General features: G+C 51.9%; 1 long non-coding RNA gene across 1 annotated transcript; it reads left to right on the top strand.

Annotated features, from left to right (window-relative positions):
* LOC106510717 lies at positions 1,492-19,714 on the top strand. The gene is made up of 3 exons (XR_002345187.1): positions 1,492-1,989; positions 18,886-19,023; positions 19,604-19,714. It is a non-coding gene; the product is annotated as an uncharacterized LOC106510717 (long non-coding RNA).

Genomic DNA, 20,393 nt, shown 5'->3' with positions numbered 1-20,393 from the left:
CATCGCCCAATTGATCTCTGCTTAATCTTGCTCCTCTTCCTCCCTCCACCCAAGGACAACTCCTAATAAGTGCCCTCTATGGTGAGTTCTCTCCTTGGCTCAGTGGTTAACAAATCCTACAACTATCCATGAGGATGCGGGTTTGACCCCTGGCCTCACTCAGTGGGTTAAGGATCCAGCATTGCCATGAGCTCTGGTGTAGTTTGCAAATGTGGCTTGGATCCCAAGTGGCTGTGGCTGTGGTGTAGACCAGTAGCTACAGCTGATTTGACCCCTAGCCCGAGAACCTCCATATGCTGCGGATGTGGCCCTAAAAAGACCAAAAAAAAAAAAAAAATTCCTGTATGCTAATCACCATTTCAGAATCTCCTCCCTAGGGAACTGGACGTGCAGCCTGGCTCTTATTAGTTGTTGGTAACAACTCTCAGAGCAGGGCTCAGCAAAATTTTTCAAAAAGGAACAGATAGGAGTTCACACTGTGTCACAATAGGATGGGTGGCATCTTGGGAGTGCTGGGACCCAGGTTCTATCCCTGGCCCTGGAACTCCATATGCCTCGGGATGGCCAAAAAAGACACAAAAGGGACAGATAATAAAGATTTCAGGCTTTGTGGGCCGCGTGGTCCTTGTCAAAGCTACTCACCTCTGCTGTTGTTTTGCTAAAGTAGCCATAGATGGTATGTAAATGAATGGGTATAGTTGTGTTCCAATAAAACTTACAGAAGCAAGCAGTGGGCTGCATTTGGTCTGTGGACCTTAGTTTGCCAACCCAGCTCTAGAGAAATATTTTTATATGTGCACAGAGGAGGCATGTGCAAGCATTTTTAATTGGAACATGATTTGTAATAAAATTTTTTAACACAAGCAAACAATATACATTAGAAGAATGGTTAAATTGTGGTACTTGCAGAATACCACAATTTGAGAATAGTATACAGCAGATGAAAAAGAATGAGTTTAGATCTATGTAGCAGCATTATTCAATAGAACTATAATGTGAGCCACATAAGTAATTTAAAATTTTCCAGTAGCCATATTAAATATGTAAAAAGAGGAATTCCCGCACTGGTGCGATGGGTTAAGGATCTGACTGAAGCGAATAGGGTTGCTGTGGAGGCATGGGTTATCCCCAGCCCAGCACAGTGGATTAAAGGATCCCACATGGCTGCAGCTGCAGCATAGATCACAGCTGCAGCTCTGATTCAATCCCTGGCCTAGGAACTTCCATATGCTGCAAGTGCAGCCATAAAAAAAAAAAAAAAAAAAAAAAAAAAAAGGGATTTCCCGTTGTGCCTCAGTGGTAATGAACCCAACTAGTATCCATGAGGATGCAAGTTCGATCCCTGACCCTGTTCAATAGGTTAAGTAAGTATCCAGCGTTGCTGTGAGCTGTGGTGTGGGCTGGCAGCTGCAGTTCCAATTCAACCCCTAGCCTGGGAACTTCGATATGCCACAGGCGCAGCCCTAAAAATAAAAAAAAAAAAATGTAAAAAGAAGGTGAAGTTAGTGTATTTTGAGCCCTGGAGGTCCCACTGTGGTGCAGTGGGATTGGCAGTGTCTTGGGAATGCAGGGATGCAGGTTTGATCCCCGGCCCAGCACAGTGGATTAGGGATCCCGCATTGCCGAAGCTTGGGTCTTGACAATGGCTTGGATCCGATCCCTGACCCGGGAACTCCATATGCCATGGGGCAGCCTAAAAAAGTAAAAAAAGAAAGAAAAAAAAATATATATATATATATTTGAGCCCTATACACCCCAAAATATCATCTCTTCAACATATAATCAAAATTAAAATTATTAATGGAATAATTTACATTCTTTTATGGTACCAAGTCTTTGGGATCTGATGTTTATTTTACACTTACAGCACATCTCACTTTGGGCTACCAGCCTGACGCAAAGAGCAGGGCTGCCTGAGAAAGCACTAAAGGTTGCATTGCTTCAGAGCCAGAAAATGAACGCATGGCCCATAGGAGATTCGCTTCAGAGGTAAGCAGCCCACGTAGCCATGGGGGACACGATTGGAGGCCAGTCCGAAAGGGAGGATGCCTGCAGCATTGTCACAGGGGCCTGGAGCCAGTACTTGAGCTGATCATGTATCAAGATTTTTTTTTTTTCTTTTTAGGGCTGCACCTGCAGCATATGAAACTTCCCAGGCTAGAGGTCAAGTCAGAGCTACAGCTGCTGGCCTGTGCCACAGCCACAGCAATGCCAGATCTGAGCTGCATCTGTGACATATGCTGCAATTGCAGCAATGCTGGATCCTTAACCTGCAGGTCGAGGCCAGTGAACAAACCCACATCCTTATGGATGCTAATTAGTCCTTAACCCACTGAGCCACAATGGGTACTCCTCAAGATTTTTGAAAGTATGGTTTTGAAGAGGCTGTGTGGCAGAGGCAACAAACACACAAAGGGCCCAGGTCCCCAGTGCCTGGTGCAGGCCTTGGGCTCAGCAGGGCTCCGTGCACATGTGCTCAGTGAATGGTACCTCCAGGCCAAGCTGGCCCATCAGAGCCCAGCAGCCCAGCAGCTCAGCAACCCAGCGGTGTGGTCCTTCCCACCCAGGAAGAGCTGTTCCCAAGCGGCCCGACAGATGGCGTGGAGCCCGGAGGCCAGGCACTGCTTGTATTAGTGAGTTGCTTTTGCTCGGAATAGGATTAGCATAAATACTGTCCCAGACAAGTGGATAAGGAAAAGCTCTGTTAGTTACATCAGATTTTGTTTCCCTGCCACACTCTGGAACGCTCTCTCCTTTGGTTGTGTGGCCCAGGGTACTGCTAAGAGAGGTCGAGTGGGGTGGGCGTAAGGGGTCACACAGAATCCTTCTCCGTCCCTTCCTCCCATCCATAATGATGAAGGTGAAGGTGTGAAGAGAGTGGCTACCACATACCCTCTACAACCCTCCTAACAGCCCTGCAAGGCAGGCCAGACTCCCTGTCCTCATTTGCCACATGAAAATCTGATGGCTCAGTGAGGTTCGGAGACTTGCCAAGGTCGCTTAGCCAGTGAGTGGCAGAGAAGGCACCAGGCCCAGGGGTGTGGACTGATGGTTTGACTTGCGTTCAAGGCCTTTCCTGAGGAGGCCAGCCTCCCCCTCCAGCAAAGCCGCCATGGTCTTCCCGATGCCCGGGCATCAGCCTTGCGTCCCTCAGCAAGGAGCCCAGTCAAAGGCAGGCATTTGCCCTATAAAACTTATGTATTCTAGCTAAGACGCATCTCCCTTGTTTTAGCCTCTTCAGCTCCATGAAGATTTTCACTTTTGGGGGTTAGGGAGTCGCTTTCCACAAAGAAACAGAGTTTGCAAAAACCACTTTGTATTGGAGTTCCCCTTGTGCGCGGCAAGTTAAGATCCCAGCACAGTGGATTAGGGGTCCCGCATTGCCAAAGCTGGGGTCTTGACAATGGCTTGGATCCGATCCCTGACCCAGGAACTTCCATCTCCCATGGGAGTGGCCAAAAAAAAGAGAAAAGAAAAGAAAAAAGAAAAAAAATCTGCTTTGTACTAATATGTATAAAAACTATAAAATACTTTATATATATTATCTCACTTTTTTATTTCAAAAAAAACGTACGATTTAAACAAAATAAGAGATTACAAAAAGGCGTATTGTGACAAGTATGCCTCCCTCCTCCTCTGCACCCCCGTCTCCCGCTTTCCCTCCCAGAGACCACCCTGTGCAGCCCAGTCCTTGATATCCTGAGAGTCCGTGAATTACTACTCCTTTAATCCTCTCTGCAGCCCTTAGAGATAGGCATTATTATCCTTGTATTACACATCAGCAAACAAGTTCAGAGACAGGAAGCCGCTTACTCAAAGTCACACAGCTTTGATGAACAGAGCTGGGATCTCTCCCTAGATGAACTGACTCTAACCCTGTGTGTGTTCACCCCTGGGGCCGCCTCGCCTCCCCCCAGGAGGAGAAGACAGGAACATTGAGCTGAGAAGCAGATGCTGGGCAGACGCATTGACAGGCTTTTGCCCCATATACCAGTCTTGCAGCAAAGAATTCAAATTGGGCCTCAGTAAAATGACAAATTATGACCTGTCACGGACCTTCGAGGTTATTGACCAATGGTCAAGACCTCAAATAATCGAATCATGAATCCTCTAGTCATCACTCTTGCTCTTTCCTGCCTCCTTGTGCCTTTGTGGCCCTGTGGAGGGGTCGGCTCCGACAAGCTGCTTGGTATAAACTTGGTCATGTGAGGCAATGAAACAACAACCGTGCAGCTCTAACCCCCAGCTCGTGCTCAGCTCTGCCTTCATGCTGGGCCAGGAACCGTCACCTCTCTGGGCCTTAGTGTCTTCACTCGTAAAATGGGAATAACTACGCCTGACCTCAAAGCTTTGAGGCTCCTCAAGTGAGATGCTAAATGCCGAATGGCATGTAGCAAAGCCTCTTGCAAATGCGGTTACTTTTTTTTTTTTTAGGGCAATAGACTTTATTTTCTTGTTTTTAATTATAATCAATTGTTATTTCCCCAATACATTTTTTTCCTACTGTACAGCAAGGTGACCCAGTCACACACATACATGTATACATTCTTTTTTCTCCCATTATCATGCTCTGTCATATGTGACTAGACATAGTTCCCAGTGCTACACAGCAGGATCTCATTGCTAATCCATTCCAAAGGCAATAGTCTGCATCTATTAACCCCAAGCTCCCCATCCACCCAACTCCCTCCCCCTCCGCCTTGGCAACCACAAGTCTATTCTGCAAGTCCATGATTTTCTTTTCTGTGGAAAGGTTCGTTTGTGCCATATATTAGATTCCAGATATAAATGATATCATATGGTATTTGTCTTTCTCTTTCTGACTTACTTCACTCAGAATGAGAGTCTCTAGTTCCATCCATGTTGCTGCAAATGGCGTTATTTTGTTCTTTTTATGGCTGAGTAGTATTCCATTGTGTATATTTAACAATAAAATTTGGAGGCAGTCTGACAGTCCCTAGGTAAAAAGTGTTGGCTACATTCACAACTGTGGTGTGTTCACATCTTTCCATGCTTCTCACCAACCTTCATCTGTCAAATCTGTTACAGTTTATAAAATCTTTTTTCATCTATTGTCTCTAGTCCTTACCCAAGCCCTGAGAGGCAGAATGCAGCCAGAATGATCACCCCCAGTTTACAAAAGAGGAAAGTGAGGTTGCAAGAGGGCCAGTGCCTTGCCCAAGGTCAGAGAGCCAGTGAGAGGGGATCCTCATACCTGGCCAGGTCCCTGCCCTGCCTTCGGCCACAGCCTCCTTAGCCTGGCACTGGAGGCTCATCAGGATCTGGCCCCTGCACCCCCATGTTCATCTTTCAACACCCCCCTTATCTTCCAGGTGTGGCATCACTCCTCCCACATTCAGTGACCTTTCTCAGCCCCTTGCCTTTGCACCTGGTGTTCACAGGCTGCCCGGTGAACTCCTGCCACCCTTTGTCAATCCCTCCTACAGATCCCATGACGGGTGCCTGACACGGTAACTTGTCATCACCACCGTATTTTGCAGAGATATCCAGGGCCCAGGCTCTGGAGCCAAACTACCTGGGTTTAAATCCTGGTTCAGGAGTTCCTGTTGTGGCTCAGTGGGTTACGAACCCAACTAGTATCCATGAGGATGCGGGATCAATCCCTGGCCTCTCTCAGTGGGTTAGGGATCTGGTGTTGCTGTGGCTATGGCAAAGGCTGGCAGCTGCAGCTCTGATTCCACCCCCAACCCAGGAACTTCCATAAGCCATGGGCGCAGCCCTTAAAAAAAAAAAAAAAAATTCCTTGCTCACCCACGAACCGGCTGAGTGATGCTGGGCAAGTAAGTTACCTGATATCTCTGTGCTATGAGATATGTTCTTGACTATTTCATGAGAGTACCTTCTGGTGGTTTGTGAGACGTAAATAGTACGTGTAGAACAATAAGCACAGGGTCTGGCGCAGAATAAGCACTCAATTTAGATATCATTGTTTTGTCTATTATTTGTATTCAGTGATGCCTACCAGCTCCCAGTCCCCGGGCTGGGCACACCAAGCTGACTCAGACGCCGTGTCTGGCTTCGGAATCCAGGGGAGGACTGGAACACCTCATGACAGAGCATTCATTCTGACCAACTTGCTCTTTTGTTTAAATCATCCTGGGCCCCGTTCATGGGCTCCGAGGAGCAAGCGGCCTTCTGCAGCCACATCCCCGCCCCACTGAGCCCCGGTGCCCCCGCTCCATTGACTCTCTCATCCATGGGCATGGCTTTGTCAGATCCCCTTTTCTCCATGATACCCCTGAGACAGGCTGCCCCCAGAGCCAGGGAAAAGCCAGCCACGGGACAATGTATCTCCCCGGGCTGCTTCCCCAGCAGAGATTTCCATTCTGTTCCTGTCACAGTGTCACAGATCTGGCTCAATTACAGATCTGCTTCTGGCTAGATTGGGGCAAGAACCTGCCTAGATATGCCAAGTAGCCCCAAGGAGAGCCATGGGCCCTTTCAAACCTGGAGCCTCAGAGAGCTTGGGGCTCATTCAGCCACCTCCCTTGTCACACATGAGGAAACTGAGGGGGGAAATGGGGGGACACTCCAAGCTCCCACCTGGGGAAATGGGTCCAGGGTGAAGTCTAATATGCACCCCTGAGTACCATCAAGGGAGCTTATTTTACTGTATGTGAGTCTATGACTTCATTTTTACCCAAATAGCTTGTTTGCTTGCTTGATTGCTTTTTGGCCGCACCAAGGCATGCGGAAGTTCCTGGGCCAGGGATTGAACCTGTGCCATAGCAGTGACAGTGCCAGATTCTTTTTTTTTTTTTTTTTTTTTTTTTTTTTGTCTTTTTAAGGCCAGACTCGCGGCATATAAAGGTTCCAAGGCTAGAGGTTGAATCGGAGCTATAGCTGCTGGCCTACACCACAGCCACAGTAGCACCAGATCTGAGCCACATCTGCAGCCTACCCTAGAGATCATGGCAACTCCAGATCCTTAACCCACTGAGCAAGGCCAGGGATTGAACCTTTGTCCTCATGGATGCTAGTCAGATTCATTTCCGCTGAGCCACGATAGGAACTCTGTCAATGCTAGATTCTTAAGACACTGATCCACCAGGGAACTTCCCAAAGAGCTTTCTTTTTATATAACAAAAATATTTACTATGGAAATATGCTTTGAAATTTAAAACTAAAGCAAAACATTGGCTTTTATTAACAAAAACCCTCTCCATACAGACACATTAAGAATATATTAGATACAGCCTAGTACACTTGAAATGAATACAACATGGTAAGTCAACTATACTCCAATAAACATTTTTAATTAAATTAAAATTAAAAATGAACGTATTAGATGCAGCCTAAACATTGCCTAGCTTTACCGACCTGTGATTATAAAATGGGCCCCGTTTTTGTCCAAAAAACGATGATCTTGAGCCTCCTTCTACATGAGCAGGAACCTATCCTTCTCAAAGGGTCCCCCAGTTATTCCTGGGAATCCCCCCCAAAGTAGCCACAAACCAGCCTGTCGACGGCTGACACTATAAGATATTCCTTCTTCTCCAGCCCAGGCTCCCTATTCATCAGTATCCTCATCTGGGGCGCACCCTTGAAAGGGTGCCCCTGCCGCCACTGTTAGTGGTGCCTGCTGTGGGGCAGTGTCAGGGCTTTAAAAAGTGCCCCACCCTCCCCTTGCTCTCAGTGTGACCAACCATGGGGGTTGGACCCCTAGGCCCATGTCCCTTGACACCCAGTCCTGCCAAGTGCAGGGCGTGGGCCCCCTTGTGGATTGAGCGCTTTCCAGGTAAGAGTCCTCGGTCAGGCCACCTCCCCTCTGAACCTGAGCCATCTCAACAGTGACATCGAGGTGATAATGCCGACTTGGAAGGGTGGTTAGGAGGATCACGTGAGGTCTGTATACGTGACGCCAGCACGTGGTAGGTGTTCAATAAATGGCAGTTACCATTGTTGTTATTTTACAGTCTGAGACTGGGCTCCCCCAGGAACAGACCCCGAAACAAGGATTTGAGACAAGAGGAAGCACCTGCAGACATGTTGGAAAAAGGAAGGGAAAGAGAGGAGGGTATTATCAAGCAAAGTTCTGATCACTGAGAATTCTGCCAAGGAACTCAGCAGGATAGTGTGGAGTGTGCCTCAAAGTTGTCCCAGTCAAGGGGCAGGGGAGCTGGGGGTGCATATCCGCCTCCCACTGGCTGGGATCCGCTGTCCTGTGCTGTGACTGTGGCAGTTGGGACCCTTGGAATGTCAGGGCATCAGGCAGGCAGTGCAGCCACAGTAGAGATGAGAAACAGCCCTGGAGAAGAGGAGTCCTCACCCATGGTCACTCAGTGGGGACGTGAGCAGCCAGACCCAAAGCCCCGACGTCCCTACCCCTACCTCAGAGTGCCCGCCACCGAGGGGGGTCTCCCCTCTGGGCCAGCAGGAGATGATAGTGTAGGGGTGGGGAAGGAGGCATGTCCCCAGACTGGCCTGGCAAGAATTCTCAGAACCTAGAATCTGGAACTGCGTCTAAGCCAACATTCTTACTCATCCTTTAGCCATGTCCAGACGTCCTCGTCTGCCCATGGTCCAGATGAGCTCAGGGCCATGGCTGGAGGCGGGGAGGCCAGGGGAGGCTAGTGATGGCTGGGCAGATCTCAGTGGGGATGAGAGAGACAGCAGCAGACCGGAAAGACGGTGGCACGTGGAATCGACAGGCTGGAGGTGGGAGGTGGGGGAGAGGGAGGGATGAGCCCAGGCGTCTGCCGGGGTGACTCATCCAGATAGGAGCACAGGAGGAGGGAGAGGCTTGGGGACATCATCATTCCATGTGAGGCTTACGGGGAGCTGTGCCTGTGGGGCAGCCTGGAGCTGTCGCTTAGAGCAGCAGATGAGGGAGGTCTGGGTGGAGACCCAGACTGGGATAGAACCAAAACCCCCAGGATAGAAGAGACTGACCACCACCCTACATGGGGAGGGCACAGGGGCCTCCTCTGTCCGACTCATGAGGCTCCCAAGAAACTGTCTCCACTGCACTGGCTGTTTCCCCTTTGACATACTCGCTCATCTGGGGACTAACAAGTCCAGGACTTCCCTAATCTTAAAACGCAAAGTCCCACATCCTGGAGCCCCTCCATCCTGGCACGCAAGTCCAGCTGGGACAACTGGTCCCCCTTCACATACCCCAGTTTTAAGGATTTGGTCAGTGTCCGTCTTTCCCAGCCCCGGTAATAGGACTGAAGAGTCGGGGAGAGAGAAGGATGCCAGGAGGATTTAGGCCTTGTTTGGATGCTGGAGGAAACCCTCCAGGAGGCATTTTAAATCATTTTTCTGATGGGAAACTGGCACAACACAGAGTGACTCAGTCAGGCTTCAGGGGTGGTGTGGCCTTTGTGCCCCAGGTCGCTCTTCCTCATCACCATCTGTCCTCACCGGGAGGCCATCAGCGTCCTCCTCATGCCCCACAAGGTGGCGCTGTGCCCAACGCCAGGCCAGGCCTCCGCCAGGTGGGCAGAGGCAACTCCAGAGCCTCTGGCAGATCTGCTGAACCACTCCCCGAGCCTCCCCAGGCCTGGGCCCTTAGGAACCAGCTGGTGGAGGAAGACACCTCGAAGCCCCCACGTACATGCAGAGTCCCTCTCGCCAGGCGTGTACGCACTCACCACACCCTTCTGCCCTCACAGGCCCCCAAACACCCCAAACCCCGCAGCCCTGCGGGAACATGCTTGACTGACCGTCCAGTCCCTTCTGGAGAGGATGCACACACACGCACGCACGCACGCATACGCAGAACACCCCGGTACACAAGCACACACACTCCTCCTGCAGTCAAGTGCTCTTCTTCCCTTAGCTTCCTTCTCTGCTCCCCCACCTCTCCTCCCACCTCCCGCTCACAGCCCTTGGTGAGGATCAAATGAGATGCTGGAAGAGATAGGGTTTCACAGAGCGAAGCAGGTTAGGCATGCATGAGGATGCAGTGGGGATAACGTCAGACACACACGTATGTTGGCAGACACACCTGCACACACAGCAACACGCAGCCCCCTGCACCTGTGCCCCTGTCCACCGTGCATGTGAAAGCCAGCAGAGGGACTCACAACCACAAACTGCCCTGCTGCTCAGAACCGTGGGCCTGGTCTAGACACCTGACACCCAGTGGGCCCCTCCCGCCCAGGGTCCCTTTGGGCTTTGAAATGGAACTGGCAAAGAGGGCCAGTGTCAAGGTAGGGTTTCCCCAAACCTCCAGACTAGCTCCCAACCAGCCTCAGTGTCAGCTCTGGGTGGAAACGTGCTCTCAGGACCTGCCCCCCCCCCCCACCCCCAGCAGCCCTGGTTCCTGCTGTGTGGCCTCAGGCAAGGCCTTCCCTTCTCTGGTCCCTCCCCTGCTCCTGAGGCTGGATCATCCTCTACCAGATCTTAAGAGGGCTGGGGGGTCTGGGTGAAAGATTGGGCAGGGAGGGACGTGTTGGCCTGGAGGGTCCTACCCATATAAATCGGAACTCCCTTTCCACCTCTAACTCCAGGCCACCTTGAGCACTCGGGGGAACCTCTGTGGGGGGGGCGCTGTTAGTAAGGAGTGTGTCACAGAGCCTGGTACACCGGGGGCAGAGGGGAAGTCTTCCTCCTTCAGTGGTGACAGGGAGCCATCATTTTGTGTTAGGGATTGTGTGGACAGAGGCAAAAGAAAGCATTTCCAGGAATTCCCAGTGGCTCAGTGTGGATTCTATCCCTGGCCTCGCTCAGTGTGTAAAGGATCCAGCATTGCCATGAGCTACGGTGTAGGTTGCAGACGTGGCTTGGATCCCTGTGTTGCTGTGGCTGTGGTGTAGGCTGGCAGCTACAGCTCTTGATTCAGCACCTAGCCTGGGAACTTCCATATGCTGTGGGTGTGGTCCCAAAAAGAAGAGAAAAAAAGAAAAGAAACACACACAAAAAGGAAGTTCTCATCGTGGCTCAGTGGTTAACAAACCCGACTAGCATCCATGAGGACACGGATTTGATTCCTGGCCTCACTCGGTGGGTTAAGGATCTGGTGTTGCTGTGAGCTGTGGCGCAGGTCACAGATGTGGCTTGGATCCCACGTTTCTGTGGCTGTGGTGTAGGCTGGAAGCTACAGCTCTGATTGGACCCCTAGCCTTGGAGCCTCCATATGCCATGGGTGTGGCCCTAAAAAGACAAAAAAAAAAAAAAGAAAAAGAAAAGAAAGAAAGAAAAGAAAAAGAAAGAAAGCACTTCCACAGCCCTGGCAGAGCCAGAGGCACCTAAGGACAGGATGCTGCAGCCAGAGGAGGAGCAGGTGAAAGGCTCAGAGCCCAGTGCCTCCTTCCCACCTTACCTGCCCTCAGCCTGGCGCCAGGTCCTGCCAGAGACTAGTGAAGCTGGGGAGGAGAGGGTGTCCGGGAGCATGGGACTGTGCCTGGACATCCATGTTGTATGCATCAGTATCTGTGTGTTTGTGTGTGTGTGTGTGTGTGTGTGCGCATGCGCGCTCACGCGTGTGCAAGAGGGCTTCTCTCCATGCATCTGAGAGTGTGTGCACAATCTCTCAGATGAGCCTGTGGCTTGGGTTTGAATTCCAGAGACCCTTCTGGGCTTTGTGACTTTGCCCAAATTGCTTCACCTCTCTGTGCCCCTGGCTCCTCACTTATAAAATGGAGATTATGATGATAATAAAAACTAAAGGATAGCACAGGTCTCAAGGGATTAAAGAGGATACGTGTAAAAAGCAGTTGCATGAGTACCCGGTGGCACACAGTTTGTGTCCAAAGAACTGTTGGCTGCGGTTTTATATGCAGCCAGCACTGTGGGCTCATTCATCTGTTCATTTTTATTCATTCACTGGCTCCATCTCGGTGCCAGGCCAGCACTGTGCTGTAGGCCGAGGATGCGGAGGTGAACCGGACAGGGTCCTTGACCTCCAGGATTTCCCAGAAGGATGGGGGAGACAGAGCTGAATACTGACAGTGACAGCAAAGCGGATGTTAAGAGAGGTTGCTGGGAGCCAGAGGAAGGGAGCAGGAGCCCCCAGCATGGAGAAGCATCACCCCCCACATCCCCCCACCCCAGTATACCACCCCCTTGGAGTGTTCTCTGCTCTGGAACCATCCACCCGCTTTCCTACCTCCAGGCCTTTGTTCACGCTGCTTCCTCTGCACAGAAAGCCTTTCCCCTGTTCTGCCTGGTATCTGCTGTGCCTTTTTGAAGGACTTGGCCTCAGTGCCATATCCTCTGTCCAACTCGGACCAAAGGGCCCCTGGCTTTACCTGCCACACGCATCAAGGATAAGCCATCTGGTAGATGCAGAGCCAACACATGCAACCTCCTGGGGCTGCTTGTTTCCAGCCTTAGATCCGTCACCAACTCTCAGTGTGACCTTGAGCGCGTCACTTCACGTCTCAGGGCTCAGGTTCCACCTCTGCAAAATGGGCAACACCTCCTTCAGGACAGGTGTGAGGATCAAAGGACAGAACATTCAGGGAAAGCACTTCTGCACACTATAAAATGCTGGGCACCCATCCAGGGGAGTTTTCATTCAGGCAGCTTCCTTTCCCCTTCTGGGCGTGAGCCAAAAGGTGTGTACGCCCCACAGGCTCAAGCTGCAGATACCTGGAGCCCAGAAGCTCAAGCAGTTTCTGTTTGGGGTTTATTCATGTTTGATTTCAAAGACAGGGAAACTCCCTCACTCAGGCGCTCTGGGCGGGCCCTGGTCAACTGAGTTGCCAGGGGAGTCCCCAGGGGGTCGGGGGCCTGATGGCCCCCCACGGGGATCAGATGGAAAGTCACCCCCCAGGAAGGAGAGAGGGCGATGAGATTGTGCTGCAGGGACAGAGTGTCCCTTGGAGTCAGGTGACCTGGGTGTGATTCGGGCTCCTCTGGGTGACCTTAGGCCAATCACTGTCTTTCCAGGGTTCAGCTCTAAAGCCAGGGCACAGGATGTATGACTTGGGGAGCGCTTTATACTCCATGGGGCCTGGCAGCACCAAATGGGGACCAAAACAGGCATGGCCACCCAAGCCAGGCTTTTCCCCCACCTGCCTTTCTGGCCTCATGATCTCCACTCTCTCCTTCCACTCTGTGCTGTCCTACGTGGTGATCTTGGGGTTCCCTAAAGGTTCCCAAATCTAGCCGCTCTCCAGCTGTGCCCTGCCTGAAACACCTTTTTTTTCTTTTTCTTTTTCCAGCCGCGCCCCTGGGATATGGAGGTTCTCAGTCTAGGGGTCAAATCAGAGCTGCAGCTGCTGGCCTACACCACAGCCATGGCAACACCACGTCTGAGCCAGATCTGCGACCTACACCACAGCTCACGGCAACGCTGAGTCCCCAACCCACTGAGCGAGGCCAGGGATCAAACCTGCATCCTCACAGACACTGTGTCAGGTTCTTAAGCCTCTGAGCCACAACAGGAACTTTTAAAACACCTTTCCTCCCCTCTCTCGCTCCCCTTCCACCTGTTTAAGGCCTCCTCATGCCCCAGCACCCTGCCTAGCCATCACCACCTCAGGGGCACACACCCTGCTTCCAGGCAGCATCTCGGCGCCTCTTCTGGCCCCCGTGCTCATCTGCTGTGAGACTGTTGGTTTAGGAGCAGGTCACACCACTCGCATTGTCCTGTCTCCCCAGCACCGCAAGTTCAGGCCAGGCATGCAGAGCATGAATAGATACCCCTGAAGCGTCCTCTTGGCCCAGACAGCAGGGGACCATCTGGGAGAATCTAGGTGCTTCTGGTTTCGTGGAAAGAGCCCCGGAACGCCCTTGAGTTCCCATTCCACCACTTCCCAGTTGGGTGGTCTTTGGTGAGCTCCTCAGCCCAGCTGGGCCTCAGTTTTCTCATCTGTAAAGTGGACTGTCATGAAGATGAGAGTGGGAAAGTGGCTGCGTGCCCGGAGGCTCAGTGAGGCTGAGCTGTGACCACTCTATCTCCATTTCTGCAGCAAGTCCAAGAGACGTGGCGCACAGGCCCTTTGCAGTGCAGCCCCCAGAGCTACAGCCAGGGATGTTCAGTGTAGCTGTGGGCTTCAGGCCCAGGCAGAGCCAGGGTGCTGACATGGCCGGAGTAGCCTTCCCAGAGCCTGGGTGGGCTTGAAGGAAGCCAGCAGAGGGCAGTGAGCCCCACTGATTCTCCAGGATGGAGGTCAGATGGGGCCTCATTGATTTTGGAGAAGAATGTGGAGCCGCCCTGGGAGGCCCTGAGACTCAGTGTCCAGGGCAGCAGGGCCTGGCCTCAGGCACTGTGTGTATTGGTGCCCGCAGAGCAGAACAGCAAGCCAGGTAACCACAGGTTCCTGGTACGCTCTATTGGGAGCAGCCTTTAACTGGGCACCTGTGGTGAGGCTGCAGCTGGTTGGCGTCTCTCTGGGACCCCAAATCATTTTGCAGTTTCAGGCCGAGACTGCTCAAAGCTTACCTGGTTCATGCTCCACGCTAATCTCTGTGCCCAGAAGGGTTACCGCTGCTGGACTCTGAAATCAGGCCACCTGATTCGAGGCCTGCTCTACCTCTAACATGATGTGACAGTGGGTGAGACACCCACTCTCTCTGCCAAAGATCTCCCGTGAGGCCTAAACCAGCTAAGACACGTGACGAGTGTAGCAAGAACAATCCCTGCCGTCAGTATGAGCCTTCACCTAATGGGAGCTAGAAGCTGTGACCTCAAGCGAGTGAACACCTTGGTGCCTCAGTTTCCTCAGCTGTGAAAGGGGACTTATAACAATATGCACACCTCACAGCGTTATTACAGGAATCAAATGAACTAATTTGGGGAAAGTGCTTGGATTCTTGGAATAGCACCAGGCACAAAGTGTTCAATATTAATATCTTTTTTTTCTATTTATTTTTGTTTTTTTTTTCAATATTAATATCTAAAATGTATTTTGGGAGCTCCCCTCATGGTGCAGCGGAAACGAATCTGACTAGGAACAATGAGGATGTGGGTTCAATCCCTGGCCTCGTTCAGTGGGTTAAGGATCCGGCGTTGCCGTGAGCTGTGGTGTAGGTCGCAGAGGGTTGCTGTGGCTGTGGGGTAGGCCAGCGGCTACAGCTCTGATTTGACCCCTTAGCCTGGGAACCTCCATGTGCCGCAGGTGCAGCCCTAAAAAGATTTTTTTAAAAAAATGTATTAGGTTACAACTACAAATGTGCATTACAGTTGCTGTCTGTTTTTCTCATTCACTCTCCTCACTTGCTCTGTTGTAAGGTCTGGGCTCTGCAGACAGACCTAGTGCCTGGATTCAAATCCTACCCCACTGTTTCTTTGCACGAATAATAGTAGTTAATGTTTAGAGAATTAGAGGAGAAAGTACATGAAAACAAATCTAGAAAAATGCCTGGCATAGAGTAATTTTCAAAAAAAAAAGTGTCTACTATTATTCCCAATTTATAGGTGAGGAAATCAGGATTTGGGGAGGGTAGGGAAGCTAGTGGCAGAGCCAAGATGGGAGCCCTACTCCCCAGTCCAACTCCTGACACCCTCTGTGCCTCCTTCCCTCTGAGCGCCAGCGCCGTGGCCCAGGTCCTGACTCATGGTGGGTGCTGGGGTAGTGCCTCTTGAAGGAGACCCAGAGAACTGGCGATTGGCCACGAAGCTGGTTTACTCCCAAACAGCGTGTGTGGTGCCAGCACATCAAGAGCCTTTCTACATAGTGGGCTCTGTCCCAGGAGAAGACATCCATGACAGCAAAGAGTGGCCACATGGCCCTCTGGGTCCAGCGGGCTTCATCCTGAAGCCAAAATCATAGCAGCTGCTTTCCCTGTCGTTCTGAGAGAAGCAGCTGTGTCATCTATGTCCCTAAAGAACAACTCCCAGCTGCCTTTCCAGCTGACCCTCCCCCCCCAACATCCCTCCCTGCCCTTCCTGGCTCTCAGTCATGACGTGCTCTTTCATGCCTCTTGCCTTAGCACAGGCAGTTCCTTGTGCCTGGATGCCATTCCCTCTCCTCTGCCTGATGAGCCTCCTGGTACTGTGAGTCCTTCTGGGCTCCTCTAATACTACATAATACTACTAATTTTAACCCTGTCCTGGAGTTCCCTCTGTGGGCACAATGGAATCGGCGGCATCTCCACAGCACCAGGACTCAGGTTCAATCCCCTGAGTCAGAGAAAGGAATGAACCCAGGTCTGCCTGACCTGCAGGCTAGAAGTTTTCCCAGGGCCAGCACAGCCACTGGCCGCGGGCTTCCTCAGTAGTAATATTGGCACTACAGGGACAGACTGGCAGGAGGACCCAAAGCTTTAACCCAGCACAGTGCGTTAAAGTATCCAGTGCTGTTGCAGCTGCAGCTCCGGTCTGATCCCTGGTCCAGGAACTCCATATGCCCCGGGGCAGCCAAAAAAAGAAAAGAAATACACAAATAAATACATAAATAAAATAATAATTTTAACCCTGCCTTGTTCCTAAAAGGCTTTGAGTGGAGAGCGCTTTGCTTGTTTCTGTGCTTGTCTCCATTTGCTGCTCCAGATCCACACTCACTGTTCACCCTGCTCTCCGCCCAGCCCTCTGGTTTCAGCCAGGAGTAGTCTCCTCTGTCCGGGGGAGTCTGGAGGGGCCCCCGGGCTGGCCGTGTCCCTCCAAGCGCAAGCTGCCTCCTCTCCCCTTTCAAGCCAGAGGACGGTCAGAACCCCGCTGTTTACTGGCCCCAGTTGCTGCACTCTCCCCTGCGGTTTCTCTGTACTCTGCCGGCACCTTTGTCAGCTGTCCCTTTATTAAACTCACTTCGGATTCCCGAATTCAGTGGCCTGTCTGCTGGTTCCCACTGACCCTGACTGATACGGTCCCTTTGAGCAGTGTGTACCTTAGAGCTGGCTAGTCCCCCCAGACGTGGGCTCCTGAAGGGAGGGGCCTGTCTGAGCCAGTCTGCACCTCCATGGGCAGAGCAGCACCCAGAAGGCGCCACACACGTGGGGTTGGATGAAGCGAGTTGCGTGAAACTGTCCAGCCATCCATTCACTCATTCATTCTCTCATTCAACCACGACGGCTCAATGAGGCTGCATGTGCCAGGCTCTGGCAGCGGTGGACAAGGGGAAGACAGCCTTCTTGGAGCTGGCATTGTGGAGGGGAAATGCGCGTAAAGGGGAAAAAGCAAGCACACCCCCACACCGTTTCAGAGGGGTACAGGAGTTCCCGCTGTGGCTCAGCGATCACGAACCCAGCTAGTATCCATGAGGACTCAGGTTCGATCCCTGGCCTCGCTCAGTGGGTTAAGGATCCAGCATTGCTGTGAGCTGTGGTCGCAGACATGGCTCGGATCCAGTGTTGCTGTGGCTGTGGTGTAGGCCGGCAGCTGCAGCTCCAATTAGACCTCTAGCCTGGGAACCTCCATATGCCGCAGGTGCGGCCCTAAAAAAAATTAAAAAAAAAAAAAAGGTATCCAGAGGGGTACAAAGTGACAGGTGTAGGGGCTCAGTTTTAGACTTGTGATGGGGGTGGGGCAGTGGGCAAAGAAGCATGTGCGGGAGCCACACCAGGCAGTGCCCTGGTGCCAGGACATTGCACACAGAGGGACCAGGAGCTAGCAAGGCTGGGGGTGGGAATGATCTTGGTTCACTGAAGAACAGCAGGGAAGCCAGGAGGCCAGAGCAGATTGGGCTCAGGGTGACTCCTAGGAGTGAGCAGGGACTTGCTATCTTGTAAGGCCCTTCAGCTCTGGGATGGGGAAAATCCTCAGGGAAGCGCCTGCCCGGGCCTGGGCCTGCCAGCAACCCCCCTGAACAGTCCTGGAGGAGGCCCTGAGTGGGGCTCGCTCCCTTGTTTCCTCAGTCCTCACGGCGACCTCACGAGCTGGGGCGGGGCAGGGGGGGGCTGGGGTCTTTCTACCCCTGGTCCACACAGGAGGAAACTGACCCTCAGAGAGGTTAAGCCACCCGCCCAAGGTCACATGGAGTCAGAGAAAGGAATGAACCCAGGTCTGCCTGACCTGCTGGCTAGAAGTTTTCCCAGGACCAGCACAAACATTGGCCGCGGGCTTCCTCAGTAGTAATATTGGCACTACAGGGACAGACTGGCAGGAGGACCCAAAGCTCCAGGCCACGCAGCCAGTAAGGATGGAGCTGGGGGTCTGAGCTGCGCTCTTTCCACAGCCCCCTGCCCTCTGAAAAGAGCAGATGGTAGCGGGGCAGGAGAGCTTTGCCGTGCCCCATCCCCACCTGGCGCCCAACACTTCCAGGGCCAGGGCACATGGGCTAATGGGTATCATCTCAGCCCCTTCATTTCTAGAGACATTGTGCGGCATAAAGACTGTCATTTCCTGCGACTCATGCAGGGTAATCAACGTGCCGGCTGCCCGGAGGGCTGGGAATGGCAGTACTGAGGCCCGTTCATGAAGATAAAACCGCCCTCGCTCTCCTTGCCATTCAGTCCTTCCCAGCCAGACTCAGCCCTTGTGTCTGAGAGCATCGGCTAAGTGTCCCAAGAGGCCCCAGCTTGCTGCATAGTCCCCTAACTCAGGGAAGTACTGTCTCCCTCAGCCTAGTTTCAACACGTCCTAGCCATGTGACCTTGGGCACAGAACTTCCCCTTTCCAAACCTCAGTTTCCTCATCTGTGAAATGGGGGCAATTATGTCTGCCTCACAAGGTGGCTTAAGTGAGATGACACATCTTAAACCCCTGCCCCATAGGCGTGCTTAGGAATAGTAGCTGTGACAGCGACGACAGTGCTGGGGGTGATAGTGATGCTTGCCATGATTTGAAAATAGGAACCCTGAGGCCAGAGAGGGGAATGGGCTCCCTCAAGGTCACACAGCAAGTCAGCAGCAAAGCTGGGCCTAGAACTTGGGTTTCTAGGCCAGAGCTTTTGCGTATTACCACTGACTCATGGGTCAAGGATAAGTGAGTTTCGTTGACTCCTTCCATGGATGGGCACTGTCATCCATCATCTCATTTAATCCTCACAACAGAGAGATGAAGTATGTGTTATTATTATCCTGACTTTGCAGGTGAGAAGGCTGAGGTGTCTACCCAAGGTCACGCAGCTAGCAAACATTGGAGCCCGAGATGGACCAGGAGTGGTCTGCCTGCAGAACCTCAGCCCGGACCTTGGTGCCAGGGCCCTTGAAGAAGACCAGCTGCTGAGGGTGAGGCCAAGGAGCCCAGCTTTGTGTGCACACACAGTCACACACTCAGCCCTGCCACAGGCTGGGCTGTTGTCCCCCCATTCTGAGAAGTTGACAAGGATAGTGTAAGCTTAGGTCCAGCGGTCAACCCAAAACCCAGCCCATGGGCCCTGGAGGGCAGAAACCCATGGGCATCCTAGAGAGTGTATGGTGTGTGTCTAGTCCTGCCCAGACATGGAAATTGAGACCTGGGAAATCTGTGAGGCTTCGCAACTCAGGCTGGCTCCGTGGCTGGAAGAGTCTGAGAGTGAGAAGGTAGCTGGCAGAGAAAGAGGCTGGGGCCCCTGCCCCAGACACCCCAGCATCTCCTGCTGGCATGTTACCCTGACAGACCTTTAAAGCATCATGTCGCTACACCCTCAGCAAGGTGTGGTTCCCTTCTGCAGGTGGGGATGGGATACCAAGGCTCATAGAATCAAAGCGGCTCGCTCAGACTCATTTAAAAAAGAGTGTGGAGTCGAATCTGGTTCTCCCAATGTCCAGGCTACCCTTTCCTCCTTGCTTGATTCATTTCTTGCTTTATGGGCTCTTTTCTCTCTAGCTCTTTTCTCCGTGAGTTACCAGCTCCTCTGCACCCCTGGCCCTGATTTGCTGACACTTGACTGTAAGCATCGTGAAGTCAGGAATCGCCTTTGATCAGCTCAGCTCTGGGTGTCTGGCACCTGTCACAGCAGTAAGTACAAGGCTGGAAATCTGTGGATGTTTGCTGGATTGTTTAAGGAACTGTAATTGAACTGCATTTTTTAAAATTGATGCCAGTGGCTGGCACAGCCAATTTGGAGACTTCTATTATGAAAGGACTCACTTGAGTGATTCATTATGCAAATATAAAGGTGAACAGGGGAAAGTGATGTATTATAAATATATTTTTGTTTATTTTTCATTAACAAGATTGCTCCACTTCTTGATATATAGGGCTCTGGGGAGGGCTGGACCAATTTGCATAAGGATGCAGAAGTCTTCTCACAGGGAAGCATTGGGGAGCCAACCCCTGCTCACTGTGATGTAAACTTAGAAAAATACGGGTGGCCTGGAGTAGTTCTGAGTAGATCGGAGTAGCTCTGAGTGAAGTCCAATGGCAGGAGAAGGTCCAGATGGCTCCAAAGAGGAGGAGGATGGGCTGGGGATCTGAGCTTGACATCAGGGGTGAGGACAAAGACACAAGGGACTTCAATCAGCTTTTCAGTCAAGGATCACGATCTATTGAAGGGAAAATGCCAGCATGAAAGAGACACTAGTTCTCGGCCTCCAGCCTCACTCCTGAGCACAGCGTGGGCCTGCCTGTGCTTTATACTCTAGAGCATCGCCACCTGGGTGGACAGGCAGCCACG

Source organism: Sus scrofa, chromosome 6 (assembly GCF_000003025.6).
Source record: "Sus scrofa isolate TJ Tabasco breed Duroc chromosome 6, Sscrofa11.1, whole genome shotgun sequence".
In the NCBI taxonomy this organism is placed as follows: Eukaryota; Metazoa; Chordata; class Mammalia; order Artiodactyla; family Suidae; genus Sus; species Sus scrofa.
Note: the sequence above shows the minus strand (reverse complement) of the source record. Positions and strands in the feature narration are given on the sequence as shown.